The sequence below is a fragment of the Homalodisca vitripennis genome, chromosome 2 (genome assembly GCF_021130785.1).
Source record: "Homalodisca vitripennis isolate AUS2020 chromosome 2, UT_GWSS_2.1, whole genome shotgun sequence".
In the NCBI taxonomy this organism is placed as follows: Eukaryota; Metazoa; Arthropoda; class Insecta; order Hemiptera; family Cicadellidae; genus Homalodisca; species Homalodisca vitripennis.
In genome coordinates this window covers 133800001-133812454 of record NC_060208.1, presented here as the reverse complement: position 1 = coordinate 133812454, position 12454 = coordinate 133800001, and positions in this window count along the sequence as shown.

Genomic DNA, 12454 nt, shown 5'->3' with positions numbered 1-12454 from the left:
CCAAGTTGACAAAATTCTTCACAATAGCTGAGGGCACTACCCAACAACCTACTTCATCTTTACTCGCTACTTCAAATACCCAGGACTTCGACCATGAATGTGAATAAGACCTAATTTTAAACTGAGGTAGAGGAGACTGCTGAAATACTGAAGGAGGAAACCAGTGACAAGCTTAAGAAGGGAACTGTTGAAATGTTAAGCTACCAAAATAAAAATTTTTTCAAATGACCCGTCAACTTGGCCTGAAAATTAACTGTCAGAGAGAGAGATGAAATCATAACAAGGGGGTGCTCCGTCATTTGAAAAAAGTAATGATGACTATCCACTAAACAGTGAAAAGCGTCATTTTTCAAATGATTTTCAATATCGCCACGCAGAAAATGGCGAGAAAGTGAAAAGGCGGTGGTTAGTTTATTCTTGCTCTTCTGATGCAGTGTTCTGCTTTCCATGTCGTTTATTTGACAATAATCCACACCTAAGTTTTGGCAAAATGCAAGGATTCAATAATTTGGAAAAAAATTTCATAAGCGAGCTTCATCTCACGAAACGTCATCTGAGCATTTTAAGTTTACCCAGCAATGGATTGAAGCTAAACGTAGAATCAACCAAAATGCAGCAATTGATACTGAGCTCATGGGCCAAATACAAAAATAAGCCGAGAGATGGCAAAACATACTAAGAAGAATTTTTGCTATTATTATTTACTTAGCAGAACACAACTTGGCTTTTCGTGGAAACTCAACAAAACCTTTTACAAAAAATAACGGAAACTTCCTTGGCCTTATCCAGTTACTAGGAGAGTTTGATCCGGTTATGATGGAACATTTAAGATGCATTGAAGAGAGTGAATATCGAGTTCAAATGTTAAGTGTCAATATTCAAAATGAGTTGATAAACTGTCTGGCAAAGGAGGTGAAAAACAATATAATCGAGAAAATAAAGCTGTCACGGTACTTCTCAGTTATGTTGGATTGTACGCCAGACGTAAGTCATAAGGAACAAACATCTCTCACCATTCGCTATGTTCACGAAGAAGAGGAGATCGATGGTGAAATTGTTATTGAAGAAAGTTTTATAGGCTACACGATTACTGAGGAGTCAACAGGGGAAGCATTGACTCAATTGTTAACAGAAGAGGTAGAGTTATGTGGTTTGGACATGAGTAACTGCCGCGGGCAAGGGTACGACAATGGCGCAAACATGGCAGGAGCTAAAAAAGGGGTCCAATCACGAATATCCTCATAATATCCTTTAGGTGTATTTACACCCTGCGGATGCCACAGCCTCAACTTGGTTGTTGCAGATGGAGCCAGATCATCCGTCAAGTCTACTCTACTTTTTGGAATCCTTCAAAGGATTTACACTATTTTCGCATCATCTCCAAAACATTGGTGCGTTGTCAGTGACCATGTTAAAGGTTTAACTTTGAAAAAGGTTTGTGAAACAAGATGTGAGGCTCGAATAAGTTCTGTATCTGCCGTTCGATACCAGTAAAAAGACGTCCTTGACGCTCTTGTAGAACTGAGTGAAACAGTCAATGACCCTAAAATCTCATCTGAAGCTAAGTCTCTCCAAATTCACATGGAAGACTTTTCATTTCTGAATTGCCTTATTGTTTGGCACGATGTTTTGTTTGAGGTAAACTTGATAAGTAAAACCTTACAAGGTAAAAGCACTGATATTGCTTTAACATCAAATCTGCTGCAAAAAACTTTACAGTTCATAGATGATTTTCGTAAAGACCGTTTAAATGACTCAGTTTCAATAGCCAAAGAGATTTGTAGTGAAATTGACGTGGAACCATTGTTTAAAGAAAAACGCCAAAGAACAAAAGTTTTTTGATTATGAAAGTAAAAGTGACTACAAAGCAACCCCAGAAGAAGAATTTAAAAGAAATGTTTTCTACCCACTATTGGACATTATGCAGGCTTCCCTAAAAGAAAGGTTGATTCAGTTTTCAAACCACAACTTGAAATGGGGGTTCTTATACGACCTTAAACAACTCCCTCACACAGAAGATTTGAAGGAATGTTGTAAAAATTTACAGAAACACCTATCGTTTGGGCAAACCTCTGACATAAGCGTAAAAGAACTTTATCAGGAACTCCTTCATGTCAAAACTATTGTGAATGAAGTAAGCCTAGCTAAGGCAACCCCATTACAAGTTTTAAAAGTGATTAAGAAGACAGACAGAAAGGACCTATACACAAACTTATGGATTGCACTTCGAATCCTTCTAACTATTCCCATATCTGTTGCCAGTTGTGAAAGAAGCTTTAGTAAGCTTAAATTAATAAAAACCTACTTGCGTTCTTCAATGTCTCAGGAGAGACTGTCATCCCTTGCCATGCTGTATATTGAAAATGAAGAATGTAAAAGGCTGAAGTTAGAAGACGTTATCAAGAAGTTTGCTAGTGCAAAGGCCAGGAAGATTTCTTTTTAAAAATAAAACTATCTCTGTCAAAGGTAAATAATAGTTATGGCATTAAGATTGAAATGGTTATGCATTGCGTTTATATCTGTTACTACTATTAATAGCCCTAAAGTTCCACAAAAGTATTGTATGCCAAAGAGCCAAAGTAATGATTTATTTATATCTATGTATATAGGTCTATTCAATATTCTATTATCTATTCTAAAACATGTTTAAATGTACATATATAATATATTTGGTATTTTGTTACACACAGAAAACTGGAGTATTTATTTACATATAACAATTTCCAAAAATTCCTTATCACTTGGTATGGCTGTACTGACGAAATGTAATTTTTATGTGGGGGCCCCCAAGGCATGATTTGCCCCGGGCGCATTAAATACTGGGGACGGCCCTGTTACTAAGCATGGCATTGGTGCTAGAATGAGCTTCAGACATACAATCAGTCCTAGTCTTGCCAGAGTTACGTCTCTTTTGAACATCACTTCGTTCAATTTGGCTCTGTAAATAAATGTCTTGCCCATCTTTGTCTTTAAAAGATGCGAAGCCTTGCAAAAAATTACTAATGAAGTCTTCATCTTTAAATTGCTCAAAACACTTAAATTTACACTTACAATTATTTCCAGTAGACCTGGCAGCCACTACCTTTCCACCATAGTGTGTGTATTCAGTTCCGCTCACCCTAGCCTTTTTAATAAGATTACGCTTGTAAAAATCACTGTTTACAACACCTTTTCTTTTCCTCGGTATGTTCAAGTTTTTTTCAGTTTCTCTGTCACTTTCAGCCATCACTTAACAACAAAATCTTAACAATCAATCACTAAATCAACCACAACCAACTTTAACTATAACCTCACTAAAGTAATGCAAAAGCGACATCAACACCAAATCAACTGATGATCAAGATCAGACAGTAAACAGCTGTTAACAGGCTGAGTGCCATGTGCAAGTATAGTCTGTTTGATGCAGAAAGGACATAATTCGATTTCATATGTCCTTTCTGCACTACATGGAGTGTCTGGCCAAAAAATACAGCCCATTATAGCTGTGATACATATGCCCTTTATGCACCAAAAGATATCTTTATAATCAAACAACTGATTTCAACAAAAAAATTAAATTCTCAATTTTGAGCACTTTCTGCATCAAGTGATTCAATTTCTGTTCTCTGTTTTAATACAACTTAGAATAAGGATCGTGGGTATAACTTCAAAACAAACTGTATTTGGATACTCTAACAATTTATATACTCTGTAGCATTTACTACGTATGATGTTTAAAATGTATGTACTAAATATTGAAGGGTGAAAATATATTCGAAAATATTTTTGAATTTAATTGCTGATGTCAAAATAAAAGTAAAAAAACAATTTATTTTCTGAAAAAGGGCCTGCGGATATAGGAATGGTAGAGTAAGGTCTTTTGGTAGTAGACTTTTATAAATGGATTACAATAGGGGTAGTTTGAAAATTACTGTTGTTCTCTCTGACCATGTGCATAGATAGGCGGAGGTCAACCAAAGGCGTCGGTCATAGTTAGCTGGTTAGGAGAAACTGTCGGTATAAAAACCTCCTACACGTGCATCTCGGCGTCTGTTTGAGTATATTTTGTAGTTTAGTTGGTTTTGATGAACTTATTTACTCCACAAGTGGAATTTCAATTTTCATGTGGGAAATTTGTTGTAATCTAATGTTAGCTTTTTTACAGAGCTTGTTGTATTAGTTTAAAATAAAAAGAGTGCAATAATATTTGAATTCACTTAATAAGTCACCCAAGTTTTCAAAAGAGTACACGTGGTTGCAAGCATTGTTTAAACTAAAGTCTTACACATTAATGTTATTTAAAAGATAATTTTAATAACCAGTTAGTATACAACACTCAGAATGTTTTTTGTATACCGTAATATCTTGGGTTTTCGTCAAGATTTTTGTGTGAAACATGATTAAATAACAGTTTGAACTTTGAGTCTGTACTAACAGTTACAGGTTGTAAAACAAGTGATACGAAGAAATATTTTAAGAACAATTTTGTTCAGTTTTAGTTACCTTCGTTTATAATAGAGTACATGTTATTTTGAATTAAATTAGAAATTTTATTTTGGTTGAAATTTATAAGAAAGTTTAATATTATTAAAATTTTCTATTAAATAAGAAGAATATAATTTGAAAATAAATTATTTTATTTCAAAGGGAATAAGCTTTTCTTGAGAAACATTTTACAATATAAGTAGTCGAGTAAGCTTTAACAAATTAAATCTAAATATCTATCAAGGAGTGTTATTTTAAGTCGAATTTAATTTGAAATTACTGAACTGCTAAGTATAAACAATTTTTAAAGTAATTTTTTAAAGTATTCCCCTAGCTATCAACCCTAACAAATATTATTAATTAATTAGTTTTTAAACTGGATATTTAAGTGCATTTCAATTAATCAATATATTATGTAAAAGATGCTGTAAACTTGCAGATCTCTCTACAAAGTAAAATTATTCATCTTCTGTAAAAACCTGAATCACATTAATGGATATACATTTTGAGTTAGCCATATACATTCCGAATTGATAAGACTACTGATATATATTATAGTAGTGTACCCCATCCAGCACTCTAACTCTGAGTTCAGACTTATCCGTTTATGTGTAATTTCAGCGTGCCCGCTACCTAGCCAAGCACGGGAGATCAATCATCTACATTTGAAATTCTTTTATGGTATGACCTTTTAAGCGAGACCAGTCTAAAGACGTTTAGAGAACTACCTCAGGAATTAGCCTTGACTTTTCCCTTGATGTTAAGCTTCATTCCTCATTTTAAATGAATCACTCAACTTGCATTATTTCGTAACTTTTCCTTTGGCTACAGTCGCAATATGGACCAAATATTCTGCCAAGCTTCTCCTATGATTTGCATAATTATGAAAACTTCTAGACATGGCCTAAGCACTATTGCTCTTATACTCCTATATAATTCCCTGGTTCTGCAGCTCCTCGAGTACGGAGCGTTTATCTGTACCACTTATCAATTTGTTCTTATGACATACTGCAGTCCATTCAAAGAAGATTCCTTGAATATTTTTATTAAAGAAAGCCTAAGAGGTATACAAATATGCGCCGGCTACATCCACTGGTGGTTAAAAGAGGTGTTGCAGACGCCTTTTTCTGTAAATGGTTGTCAACTCTGTATTAGTCTGGCACAAGCTCGCACCTCCTTTTTGACCTTGACCACTTACACCGTAACTACCAACAGTTTAGCTCTGTGCCAAGAACTCTTCGGCTTGGCTATGTGGTGAGTGGTGGAAGCGACTTATACTGAGATCGACTATGAGTTCTGAAACATTTTAATTTGATTGGGAATGTAGAAATTTGTTTTATTATTCATGATATCGTTTATATCATTGTTCTCATTGGTGTTTATCTTAGATTTAATAACGCTACTATTGCTATATCAAATTAATATAATTAAGATTACTCACTATTATATCTTTATTTTTTTATTATTATACCTTTGTTATGCCAGTTCTTTTTATGACAGTATGTTTATAGGCTAATGTTAGTTTGCACATGTTTATTATGATTTTACGCATGTCTACTTATTATATCTCGTAATCTATTTATAGTTATATATCACTACAGTTTAGCTACATTAAAATATTGATAATTACAAAGTGGGTAGGGCCCGGGAATTTAAATATATAATTTAGACAAATATAGAAATCGCAAATTAATAGTTTAATGTAATATTGTTTACTACGTTCGAGAGTTTCCTACAGTTTGGCTTGTGATAGTACACCATCAACCACTCTCAATCTTATCCCTTATGTGAAATGTCTCAGTACAATTAGCTGTTATCAAACCATTAATTTTTTTGAAAGCTAAGCTACTATTTAACGTGTTGATCCCAAATTTAAAAAAAAGATTTCATAAATCAAGATGATGACGAATTAAGTCTCAGACTGTTTACACTAACTTCTGTACAATAGACAACCACACGATTATGTGTGTAACTTGAAGGGGGTTCTGGTAAGGATTTACATGTAAATATATGTGCGATATTGCAAATATACAATTAGCCTAACCTAAATATTTCTTTTTTTTTATACTTGTTCCAGACCGATTAGGACGAGCTGTCTATAGCATAAGAGAATTTTGAACCTTATCAAATTTAAAACACGTATCCAAGAACGTGTTTGTTCACTTCTTTTTGTTTGAAGTTATGAGACTGTTCAAAGTTAAATTCATTTTAACATGTAATTATACTTAACATCTGCAGAATGTCCTATTAGTTTCGGTTACAATTCAACATTAAACACTTCATTGGGTCTAATCTACTAGACGGCTTGCGTGGTGGGAAATCTAACGAGAAAAATGTTGTCTGCTTCATTATAGTTGATCTTAGGTATTATCTGTTTATGTGTTGCTAATATACTAAAATGCTCTTTACTCAAACTACCTGTAATGATTGAAATATATTTTTAAGAAATAAAAACAATAATAATATATAATATACATTAATTTTATTATATAAAATGCTCAATGCAATCAAAACGTTAATACAGGAACGGAGACAGAAAATTATTAAACAGCACGACATGAATATGAATCTTAATTTTTATAAACATTTAATTATCTTTCTACATGGTTAAAATTATGATATTTCTCAAATTATGTGATTTTTTAAAGCTGTATTTTCCAATTTCTAGGTTCCAGTGAAACGTCATATGAGCTAAAACAAGCCCAAAAAACATTTAGGCATGCCTATGATCTAAATTGTTTCCTAATATATAGACTATGGTTATTTTACAAATATTTGTATGGAAAGTGTTGATCAAGAAATTGTAATAGGCGGTAATACCATATTTTAGTATATTTAACTAGTAATACTCTAACTAAAGAAGGCAAATTAATAATAAGAGATATTATCTTTAAACCAATATTTTTTAGGCATTGTAATTGTTTCATTAATAAACATTTTTATTATAAAAATGATACAATGATCTAATATTTGTACTTTTTTACCAAAACTATTTATTGTTTTATGTATTGTTTGAGACTTTCCATGTCTAAGATTACTTGTAAAAAGAATATTGTTTGTGTAATCGGATTCGCAGCGTGTACTCTAGTAATCAATTACGATACTGAAATATAGATGTTACTGATACGATACAAACTGGTTAACGGTGTATCTTGAGACACACACAGATTGTGTATCCTCTTATGTTAATGTAATAATGCCTTAGGACTGCTCAGGTTGTTAATGATTATCAGTTAGGCTCTACATCTATGTTACGTAATATTCGGTAGTAGAATTTAAATTATTTGAAAAGTAACTTGTGACGGTTTTTAATGGAGAGAACTTCAAAATATTTACAACTAAAATTTGATAGGTTATTAACAGACAATATGTTGTTTTATATGAATTGTATACTTTTATTTATGTGAAATAAAATATTTCTTAGGTTTAATTCTTGTATAACACCATGCTTTTTTTAATTTCCTCTCACTAACATCAAATTATACTGTTATTTCTGAAACAGTTACAAGTAAAACTATAGTTAATTGGTTGGCTGATGTGTTTTAGTTTAAATGGCAATAGCCGAATTTAATGAGAGAAATCGCATTACATGACTTGCCTCTTAATCGAACTCGTGTTAGACAATCATATAACATTATTAGTATTCACATGTTTTTACACTTATCTGATTTTTCAGACGTTTATTATATTACTATATTATCTATCGTTTAAACTGAATTTCAAAAATGCTATAAAGTAATTTTTAAGGTGAATTTTATTTAATATCAAAGACCCGTAGACATTTTATATCAAAAAAGTTTAGTATGTAAGAACTACAATGCTATATAAAATTATGTTCTTTTAATAATCCTTGCCTTAAACTTATTTTGTTTTAGTAGTGATTGTCAATGAAAATCCTTATTTAACCACCGATTTTTTATATCAGGTGGATAACAGAATTGGATGTGAACATAGATTATACAAAAATACAAAACATAAAAATCTAATTTTTTCCTGTGGCCTGGGTAACCTTAATTACAATGAGTTAAACGCAGGTTAAAAAAAAACTGTGATCAAATTGGGTTTCAATAGAATTGCCATACGAGAGACAGGACCGTTTTACTCAGCTTGTTGACAAAAGAAAGCCCAAGTGTTTTCTGTTCTCTGACGTTACAAACTTTTCACTCAGCATTCAACCTTAGGCCCGACTCCACTTGTATGAGGAAATATTTTGTTTCAGTTGAACTGTAGAGGTATGCAATAGTAAGTATTTTGTCTGATATTTTAATACTTTCTGAACTTACTTTACATCAATAAAGCCCAAAAGAGCTTTCTTACAATTCTGTCATTGTTTGTTTGTCTGCCTGTCTGTCAGTTAATCTGTGCGATTGCCCAACGTAGAAAAGTCCTAAAGATTCTCAACTTCCTTTAGTTTAAGGAAGAACTCTATAGGTCTTTGAGAATCAAATTTCCGAATCAAAAGGTAAAATTAAAATTCGTTACGTTACACGATAGGTACGAGGATCACTGATCGGCTCACCAGTTACCGATTCTGTCTTGAATTATTTCAAATGTAACAAGAAGTGTTATATTTTATATCGAAAACTGTAACCTACTCTACTTTACATTGAACATATTATACAACAAGGTATTCTGCCTTCGAAGAAGGCCTGATGGCCATTTATGAAAACACGATTTGTAATAAACCAATACGGAGTCACAGTATGGTTTTAAGAAGTTCATCTAGCACGAACCAAACATAATAAAAGGGCCCACTCCTGCCCACTTTCCTTTTTTAGAGTGCATTTTTTAGAGTTAGTGAAGTTGCCACACAACATGGTGGTTGTAATTCCTGACTTAGGCGTGTCACAACGCTCAGTTATTATTTGTTTATTTTAACCTAGTTTGTAATTATGTGTTAGGTTAGTTAGTATTTAACTGAAGAAGAAGAAATCATATTGCAGATTTCGAAATGTAGTGTTATTGATTTTTTTTTATTTCACTGAACGATGACAAACGTCCGTAAAAAATACTGTTACCTTCACAACCTTAAATATATTGTTACTTGGATTAATTATTTTCTGGCCTACTACTCTTTTGAATACTATAAATTACTTATAGGATACCCAATATAATAGACTTAGTTTGATTCTCAATGATTTTGTTTAATAGAAAATTTAATATAAGAGTCAAATTATTAAACACTAATGTGGAAAAAGGTATTAAGATCAAAATCTCACTTTAACAAAATTTTTCAATCTATATTTATCTAATTCCTATAATTTGAGCAACGTTTTGCTTGTGGCTCCGGGTATGAATACGTTGATTTATTAATTCTTAAGCACATATTACTTAAAATCTCTTGTACCTCTCATTGGAGCTATACTCTCAAGAAACATTTTATGGCATTACGGCCTGCCGTAATCGGGATTTTCGAGAAAGATAAGATAACAGCGACAACAATACCGATTGCAATAACTGGAAATGCTTGTTTATTGATGGAATGTTAGTTCTGTTACTCAACTACATCGTTTTATAACGTTCTAAGTTTCATTGAAAAAAGTTTAAGCGTTGGGGGCATTTAACAGAAATCTGACCGTTTTCGATACATTACTCATATGCGTTTAAAAATCTATTCTATATCAGTAGATAAGAATATAAGGTTCCTAGACCCACTTTCGGAGCCAACAGTAAATCAAGGGAAAATACTGTTTTAAAGGACAATAAACGAATCTGTAAAAATCAAACAGTAACTCACGAATAAAAAATAACCGAATCTATAGCTGTTTGCTTCTACTTTCTTAAGCCAATCTATTTGAAATGTCTGCTACGACGAAAAATCTTCTACTCTACAATAATTGATAGTAACACAGTCTTTATCTTTAATAGTCTTCTTTCCAGTAACAACCAAGTGTAATTTTATCATGTTTATTCAATTCTTTAATCTTTTTTCATCCAAAACAGTCAAAAATCTGTTCGGTAAGTGTACTTTATAATCTTCCAACTCGGCAATTATTGTAAAACCCGAATTTATCTTTCATTTTCTCCAGATTCAAAAATTTAGTATTTCTTATTTTCTTCTAATTCATTCAACTTCTTATATTCTTTGAACATTAAATCACCAACTTAATTTAATTCCTTTAGTAGCTCCATTTGTATAAGAAAAATTTTTTAACTAGCGATTTTTTCTAAATTCCAATTTTATAGTGAATTTTCGAGAAATATCGTTCAAATATTATCAACTTTTTAAGGTACATACAAACTGGTACTAGTACAAACTGGTAGTTTTTTGAAAAATCCTGAAAAATCTACCGAATTATCTCTAATTATTGCGAAGTTTTAGCTTAAAAGTTGATAATTTGAACGATATTTCTCGAAAATTCATTATAAAATTGGAATTTAGAAAAAATCGCTAGTTTAAAATTTTTTCTTATATAAATGAAGGGAGAAAAAGTAACATGTCCGTTTTGTAAGAAAGAAATCCTAAAACATAACTATGATCGACATTATAGCTCAAAAATCCATTTAAAAAAACAAACAACTTTACGAATGTGAACTGAATTATTTGAGGAATTGGGCTAAAGAAAATTAAATTGTCGATCATGAAAAGATGTACAATATAGAAAAATTACGAGAATTAAAGAAAAACTTTAAGGAGGATAAAAAAGATCTCAATCTATTTCAAGATGAAAAAATTCAGTCAATCGCCGAAAAATTGTCTATCAAAACTAACGATAAAACTAAGTCTGAAACGATCTAACTAATAGACAAAACTCTTAACGAAAAACCTAAAAATATCATGATGTAGGAGTTTTTATCCTCTATACAAGGTCTATTCAAGCAATACATTTTAACAAACTTGAACGACAATTCTATGTCAATTTACAAATATCTATCAATTATGAGGCCAGAAATTAAAAGTTTAATCGAAAAATTTCAAGAAAATGTTAAAAATATGAAAGGATATCTCTCTTTGGAATGTGAATACGAAAGAACTTTAGTGAACGGTGAAACCACAAACTTGCCCAATGTACTTTTACTATAAAAGCAGACGAAATCTTCGATGTAAACGATTTTATCACCAAAAACAATTTAATAAATTAACACATCGTGAACAAACAAATCATCCAAATATAAGGGTTCTGGGATGGACATTTAAAAGCTGCAAACAACTAGTTTTGAGCATTAATAAACACGAAAATGATGAACGCAGGATCATATATCGATTTACCAAAGATAATCAAAGATAGGAAGGGTTGTGTGAATATCAAAAATAAAGATGATTTCTGTTTTATTTATTCTATCCGATGTGCTATTGAAAAACCAGAAACTCATGTAGACAGAGCAAAACAATATGAAAACTTTGTGAATGACGAGATATTTTCGGGCTTAGAGTATCCAATGTCTTTAAAAGATATACAATTATTTGAGAAACGCAGCCTCCAATTCCAAGTACAAATATCCCAAAAAATGTCTATAAATATCTATACTTATGACGAAAAACTCAACATTGTTCCATTAAAAATTTCTGAAGTTTATAATGCCGAGTTAGAAATCGATTTATTGTTATGTTAAACAAGAAGACAAATCTCATTATGTTTTGATCACGGATTTAAATAAACTCGTTTTTCTCTCAATTATCTAAATGTAAAAATAAAAAATTTCTTTGTAGAAGATGTTTGAGTCATTTCTACAAATATTGTGCTTTAGCTGATCATTTAGAAATTTGTAAGCAACACGAAAGTTTGCAAACCAATTATGCCGTTTCCAGGACAAAAAACATGATTTATTAATTATCAAAAGAAGAAATTTTAGCCATCCGTACGTTATTTATATGGATTTGAAAAGCATATTAGAAAAAAATTCCGACATGCAACAACAATCCACAAAAATCGACTACAAACAAGATTCAGAAACCCACATTCCTTATGGTTTTTACTCTATATTTAGTGTCGAATGTGACCTATCGCATGTACAAACCTATATGTTATCGAGCCAAAAATGAAGAAGA